Here is a 7,968-nt window from a genome sequence, read left to right as displayed (position 1 = left end):
ATGAGCTGAAGAGATGAGCTAATCAACTCCCAGATCCTCCCCGCCCAGGAGATTCCGGCTGGTCAGAGAGGATTACTTCACTCTCCCTAGGAGGGTCCACAGCCACCGAAAAGTATCATTGATGTAACTTAAATAAAATCGGTTTCATCACACCCAGTCTTGATGCAGTGTCGCTCCCAAAATACAAGAGCTAACGCTCAATGATTACATTTTTGCAAAGTGCCGTGTGCCAGGCATCGTCTACAAGTGGTACATGTGGTTTCCTCATTTAATCCTTACAACAGGCCTATATCCTATCATCGTCCTCATTTTACGTATGAGAAAACTGAGACACGGAAAGGTTAAATAACCTGTCCAGTCGCTCAGCCCACTGAGTGGTGTTTGAAAGCAGGAATCTGAGCCGAAGGCAGCCTGGCTCCAGAAGATATGCTCAGAACCACTGTGTTTATACTGCTCCTAATAAAAGAGAAACACGAATGGTAAAAATGCTTGACAAGAAATTTAAGTCTGTGTATTTCTTTTGGGAAAACAAAACACTGAGGAGGAATCACGTAACAGGCATACAACTGTCCTAAAGATCCTCATGACCCATCTGCCTCCCAAACATCCTCCATATCCCAACAGCTGCTCCCCCCAAATCTTCAACTTAAACACAATTCCTGCCAGAACTGGGTTTTTCCTCCCCTTTACGTTTTCCTCTCACCTACCCCATGCCTCTTCCATATCTATTCTGTTCTTTTCCTTCTGGGTCATTCATTTTTTTGAATTTAAAAATATGGAAAATATATAAAGAAGATAAGCGGTCACCTGGAATTAACTGCTGTTAACATCTTTACAGGTTTTTCTTCAAATCTATTTTTTAAGTTACTCCTCTTTTTTTTTTTTTTTTTTTTTTTTTTTTTTGTGAGGAGACCAGCCCTGTGCTAACATCTGCCAATCCTCCTCTTTTTCTGCTGAGGAAGACTGGCCCTGGGCTAACATCCGTGCCCATCCTCCTCCACTTTACATGGGACGCCGCCACAGCATGGCTTGCCAAGCAGTGCGTCCGTGCGCGCCCGGCATCCCAACCGGCGAACCCCGGGCCGCCACAGCAGAGCGCGCGCACCCAACCGCTTGCGCCACCCGGCAGGCCCCAAGTTATTCCACGTTTTTTTGCAAAAATTATTCCTGCTTATTATACAAAATTCAAATGATACAGAAAATACAAAATGTGTAAAATTTTGAAACATCTTACATTCAAAAATAACTTTTAACATTAGGTAAATATTGATGAAGTCGTTTTTGGTATATCTACAGAGAGAAGACTATATATAGACATGCTTTTATAAAATTGAGCCTTATGAGGTTCTATTTTTGTTTAAAAGTATTCGATCAACTGGTGCAGGAATTTAACTGAAGAAAAAGACACAAAAACAAAAACGAAGGAATAACTTCCAATCACATTGTTCACAAGAGAGATACTTTTCTAAAAGAACCCTGTAAGGCCAATAATAATGATTATTATTATTAAATTGGAGTAAGACATTAAAATTTGGAATGATTTTTCTTATTACTTTTTACAACCATATTTCTTAAGGTGTAATTTGTAAATAATACAACGCATCCATTTCAAGTTCAATGACTTTTGACAAATGGGTGCACCCACGTAACCACTACCCTGTTCAAGAAGAAGGAACATTTCCATTACTCCAGAGTGTCCTCTTGTCCCGCTTTGCAGTCAATCCCCCCACCACTCCCTGTCCCAGGCAGTCAATGATCTAGTGCCACAATCATATTCATGCACCTCTTGGTGGACCTTTGAATTGTTTCCAGTTTGGGGACTATTATAAACAAAGCTGCTACGAACAAGTGCCTTTTGTGGGCATATGTTTCATAAATTCCATTTAAAATTTTTTATTCTTTAATACCAACTTATTTTGTGAATGGATGCTACATTCACAAACACAAAATTTATTCAAATGTTAACAAAGGCCCGAAGCAGAAGTCCACACACTTTTCTTGATATTTCACAATTAAGGGGAAAGAAAACTTATCTTAGAAAGTTTCCTATCAGGACACACTTGATACGAGCCACACATACACTATGCTAGGTGTACCACTAGATTATCTCATTTAATCTATTTTGAAACCGAAGGAGCTGGCTCAAGGTCAAACAGAAGGCAAGTGGTGGCGCCAGGACTGGAAGGGAGGCCTCCCAGAGGTCGCGCCCCTAAGCACAGCCTGAACTTAATGCTAATGTCTTTGTAACAACCGCAGTGTGTCTGATAGGCCTGGAAACCAATCTCCAAGGCTGAGAGCTCGCTCCTGTTGTCTGCCTGTGGAGGTAAATAAGAGAGGGCCTGAGAGAAGAGGTGGGAGGAAGGGGAAGCTGGTGGCAGAAATATGAACAGGCTGCTTTGGGGTGGGAAGGATGGGTGGGGTGGTGTCTAGGCAATTGGCTAGCAATGGCCATAAGATGTGGAAGCAAGACATTAAGCAAGGCAGCTGACACTCAAGAAAGGAAGTCTGAGGAGAGTTTCAGTACTTAAAGGGGAGGAAAGGGGAGGAGATGGGTGGGAAGGCTGCCTGGTTGCAGCCTCTCACAAGATGGGGGCAGATCAGAAACTGTTCGCGGCTCCTGCCGAGACTTCCTACGGTATGGTCCTGGGAGAACTAGAGGCATCGTGGCAAGACTCAAGTCCGACTGTGGTTCTGACCTGCGTGGCTTATACGTGGCAAGATGTCCCGGGCACCAGGCCGGAGCCATTTTACCTATACGAGACAAGCAAGTTACATCTTCTGCGGAACGCAGATAACACTCGAATGGTTGTAGGCAGTTTCTATCTCGCAGAACTCGAAACGAGAGCGTGCGCAAACCTCGCCCCCCAAACACAACTCTGCATACCGTTCTGGTGAGGTCTGTGATGCCTTGGAGCCGCGCACGCGTATGGATAGAGATACGTTCAGTAAACCTCGGGAGATCAGGATTGCGCCAGCATAAAGCCCAGTAGGAAATACGAGAAATCCCGCGTGGGAGTCCCTAAGGGACCACCGGAACGCTCCTTTCCGGGTCTACCCGTACCCGCTTATTACTCTCCTTTGGGCTTCTTCTGCTCACGGAGCCGGTTAGAAAAACAACACCACCAAGCAAACGAAAACAACGAGAACACAGAGTCAAAGCTATTTTTAACGAACCGGAATAATCAGGGGAAAGCGCGAACGCAGTCCCCCACTACCACAAATTATGCAGTCGAGTTTCCCACATTTGGGGAAATCGCAGGGGTCAGCACATCCGGAGTGCAATGGATAAGCCTCGCCCTGGGAAAACCACCTTCGTGATCATGGTATCTCCCCTGCCAGGTAAGTATGAGAAAACTTTTTGCCGCCCCGCTGCAGCCTCAGACGCCTTACACAGTACACACACGGTCGCTCTGCTCCCCGAACCCCCGAGCCTCCCTAGCCCTTCCACACAGCTAGCACACGCAATTTCAAGCAACAGCCCTGGACTCGCTCCCACAGCACGGGAGATCATATCGTGTTTAAGCAGCAGATGCCGAACCAGCAGCCCCTGCGCTGCCATATCTACATAGGCTACACCGCCCCCAGTGACGTCACGGGACTAGCCCTTCCCTCCAGCCCACGCCCCGCCCCCGTCCGCTCCTCCCTCCTCCCGCGACCTCCAGCCGGTCAACTGGCGAGCCCGCGGCCGGCGGGGGCAGTGACGTCGGCCTCACCCTCCTTCCCTCCCACCCCCACCCGTTGCTGCGGCGCGCGCGGCTTCTTAACGCTTGTCCTGCCTTAGCGCGTGTCTGGCGGTCTGCTGAAGCCTGTGCATTTCTTGAGATCATGGCTTTCTGTTACAGGGGAAACCGGTTCCTTTCAAATCCACTTATCTTTGTGATGTAGCGCCGTGTGTGTGTGTGTGTGTGTGTGTGTGTGTGTGTGTGTGTGTGTCTGTGTGTGTCTGTGTGTCTGTGTCTATTAAAACGCATTAAGCGTTACGACTGGCGGCGAAACCTATTCTGTTCTTGAAAGTTCAAGTTCATTCATCGAAAATTTCATTCATTTTACTTTCTTTTTTTTTTTTCCCCCCGTTCATTTTGCTTTCAATCTTTAGGTGGGGAAAAGTGTTTTGAAAAAAAAAATTTTTTTCCCCCTATCGCCTTTCTGAAACGCGTGTTATTCACGTTTGGACCTCCTGAGCTCATCCACTTTCCTAGTCCACTTTCCTGAACTGAATGCCTGTTTTCACTTCTCTTTCACTTGCTCTTACTTCCGTTTCTGGGAAATGTTCTTGACATTATCCTCCAACTAATTTTTTTTTCTTGTTTCTAATATTATGGCTTTACTATCCAAGTATTATGTTTTTCTCTAAGTGTTCCTTTCTTTCTTGCAACCGGTTCTTGTTTCGTATTTTCATTATCTCTGAGACTATTAACTATAGGGTGTTTTGTTGTTGCTGTTTTTAAGTTTTCTCCTGTAGAAAAAAAATCCGGGGTTTCCAGGGAGAACTATGCATCTTCTACCGCACACCCTTCCAGGTTATCCGATTCTAGCCCTGTTCATTGACTTTGAGCTTTTTAGTAAGTAATTCTTTGGAAATTGTAGATTACTGATGGATATGTAAATTTGTCCTTCCTGGTAGTTATCATAATTTACTTCCTCCCTCCAGAGAAGGAAAGAGTTTTGTTACCGAACCCAAACACAGGTTCGTTTAACCGCAGCATAGCAGGGCCAATAAAGAAAAAAACCGAAACACCAGGCTTGTGGCAAGGAAAGAGGTTTACTATTATCGAAAGGCAGCCACACGAGGAGATGGGAGTTAGAACTCAGATCCACCTCCTCGAAGGGAAAAAGGTAGGGGTTTGTAATCTGAGTTTTAGGTAGGGGAGGGAGAGCGTGTGCTGGGGTTTTAGGGAGGGGAGGGGGACCATGTGGCAGTGCTGGTTGGCACCTTCCTGCCGGCCTATGTTTGGCCTGGAAGACTGAATTTCTTTTCCGTTGACTGTCTGGACTTTTCTGGTTAGTTTTCATCTTCAGCCTGCGTTTGGCCTTGTGAGGCTGAATCTTGATGTCTGAACCTTGACTTTCTGGGAAAGACAGCTCACTCATATACTAAGGAGGGACAGAAAGACCTGGTTAGTTTTAAACAACAGTTGATTATGCTGAATATGCACAGCTGCAGTTAGCAAAGCTTGTCTCAAAGATTTTATTCTCTTCTTCTAGACCAGGGAATATTTTTTTAACCTCTTCATCCTCGGTTTCAGTTTGAGTCTCCATTTGCAATTCATCTCCATAGCCCTTTACTCTCAAGTTCTTTACTTTGTGTTGTTTTGACTGTCCCTTTAAACAGATTTTAATGTCTATCTGCTACCCTCTATCTTACGAGTAAAGTACATCCTTTAACACATCTTCATTGTCATAACTATGCAAGTCATGATTTTACCTTTTTCTGGAAATTATTTTTTAACACTTCTCCTTGCATATGTTCTGCACATTACCAGTTGCTCATTTTAGAAAGTTCTCTCTTCCACATCACATTTGTGCTGGATATTCTCTGCCCTTCCAGATTCCCTTGTTTCCTTTCTCCCCTGATCTGTGTGCCTGAGGCTGACCCCCTCAGCCAGCATTTCCGGGTCATCCTTGCCCTCTGGATCCAGGTGGGTGCAGCCAATGCAAGGAGATCAGAGAGGAGGGGAGAGAGGTCAGGGTGTTTTTAAAGCCCCCAGCAACCTTCCCACCAGGCCTCCGTTTGGCGTCACTCATTTATTCCTCCTCCAAAGACTATGGTCCTGTCTAGAGATCCTCCCCTAGATTACAAGGTCTCCTTGGGCCTGGTAACTACTCTCTTCTCTTCCTCTTGCTGTGGACTGCATTGTATCCCCCTAAAATTCATATATTGAGGCCCTAACCCCCAATGTAATGGTGTTTGGAGATAAGACCTTTGGGAGGTGACTAGAGTTAGATGAGGTCATGAGGGTGGGGCCCTCATGATGGGATTTGTGCCCTTATAAGAGACACCAGAGAACTCCTCCTGCCCCTGCCCCTGCCCCTGCCCCTGCCCCTGCCCCTTGAAAGGGAGCAGAGTGTGCCACGCCAAAATATGCCACTTTGGCATGTGAATTGTTTTGAACCGAGGGCAGTCGGGACCCAGCGGACTCAGGAACATCTCACCTCTCCCTTAACTGTCTAAAAAAATTTGGATGGGGGCGGCCAGCCCAGTGGTGTAGCAGTTGAGTTCCAGTGTTCTACTTCGGCAGCCCAGGGCTCGCCAGTTCGGAACCTGGGTGCGGACCTACTCACTGTTCATCAAGCCATGCTGAGGTGGCGTCCCACATAGAAGAGCTACAACTCTACAACTATGTACTGGGGCTCTTGGGAGGGAAAAATAAAAAAAAAAGAGGAAGATTGGCAACAGATGGTAGTGCAAGGCTGGTCTTCCTCAGCAAAAAGAGGAGGATTGGCATGAATGTTAGCTCAGGGCAGATCTTCCTCACAAAAGCAAACAAGCAAACAAACAAACAAAAAATTACTGCCATGAGTCAGGTACAGTAATACAAAGCTCACTCATGATGAAAGAATAGTTGGATCCAAATTATGTTTCTGGCAGATAGAATAAATTAAGGTTACCTGCTTAGATGACTAAAGGTTTTTTCTACTAATATTTGTGGAGAAGACACTTAAGATGCTCGATTTTGGACAAAGGTGCTTCTGTAGCCTTTTGCCTCTCTTTTCCTTCGGGTTTAGGAAGTGGTGATGGTCTAGATAACAGTTCCAGGAGAGGTTACAAGCCTTTTGAGATAAACAGGAGAGGTTTTGGGGATTGGTGAAAGGGAATGAGTGGAATCTGAACTGCCTCTAGAGGTGCATTTCCAGTTTCACAAAGATTTGTGAGATAAGGACAGTTGCTCTCAGTTCCTCGGAAATTGGGTGGTAACTTAAATGACATCATAGGTTGATCTACCTGTCCAACTACGTCATTCCTAATTTGCTTCTTTCCCTCTGGGTACATAGTTTTATTTTAAATTAGGGAAGAATTCCTATAAAATAATTTTCCTATCAGGCTCCGAATATCAACTTCCAATTTGGCCAAATGTCTGATCATAACTTAACTAAATCCTCTCAAATATCTTGTCAGTTTTCAGCCGGGACAAAGAGTAAATATTTCTGGCAGTATTAAACAACTTCATTAATTTTTAATTTTAGTTTCTCCTTGGCTGTTTAAGGGAATAACATAGCAGTTTACCAGAAAATCTCTCAGAGTCTCGTTATTCTGGAAGGGGCCCATATGGGGCCCTCCTTTTAGGTAGATATAAGGGTGTCTCTAAAGGCATTAACTTAACGGGATTTTGTACAGTCTTTTCTTTTAGGTACCTCCTATATCTTAATTTTTCATTAGCTTTTTGCAATGAAACTTTCGATAAGGCTATTTTGGAATTTTGAAGCCTGTGCTTTTAAGTGCACTTCTTAGATGATCTTATCTAATTGGAACGTTCCTTCTGATGGCCAATGTAATTCCCCTGGGGGCTGGCAGAAGTCTGGCAGGACCCTAGCTGCAAATGGGGTACAACCCTACAATTCTGTCTGACTGTGTCTTGGGGCCCCCAACCCGACGGTTACCAAGCCAAGCTCTCAGGACACAGAAACATTCTTAGTAAGATTTTGCTGTTTTTTGTAAATATTTACAGCTTCTGGGACCATAGTTTTTAAGCAGGTGTGCCAGAAGGTGGCATGCTTGCCTCTTTAGAAATCAAAGATCTTATTTCTCATCCTAAATCTGTGGTTCTCAAGTCTAGTTTGCATAAACACAAGTTTTGGAAGCTCAAAAGAGCCCCCAAAGTGGCCACTGCACTTCATTGATTAGTTAGTGCTTCAGTCATCAGCAAAGTCCAATTTCATCGGTCTTACAAATAGGATATTGTTGTCCTTACCAATTTCTTGAAATGGTGGCAGTTTGGTCCAGTTTGGAAGACAAAGAACACAAGACGT

The 7,968-nt window shown here is 44.9% G+C and overlaps 1 non-coding gene across 1 annotated transcript; it reads right to left on the bottom strand.

Moving 5' to 3' along the window:
- Positions 1-3,183: 3,183 nt before the first annotated feature.
- On the bottom strand, positions 3,184-3,347 carry LOC131405088 (U1 spliceosomal RNA). Its single transcript, XR_009219947.1, has one exon. It is a non-coding gene; the product is annotated as a U1 spliceosomal RNA (small nuclear RNA).
- Positions 3,348-7,968: the final 4,621 nt, after the last annotated feature.

The sequence above is a fragment of the Diceros bicornis genome, chromosome 4, assembly GCF_020826845.1.
Source record: "Diceros bicornis minor isolate mBicDic1 chromosome 4, mDicBic1.mat.cur, whole genome shotgun sequence".
NCBI classification, from domain to species: Eukaryota; Metazoa; Chordata; class Mammalia; order Perissodactyla; family Rhinocerotidae; genus Diceros; species Diceros bicornis.
This window is presented reverse-complemented; position numbering and strand designations above follow the sequence as displayed.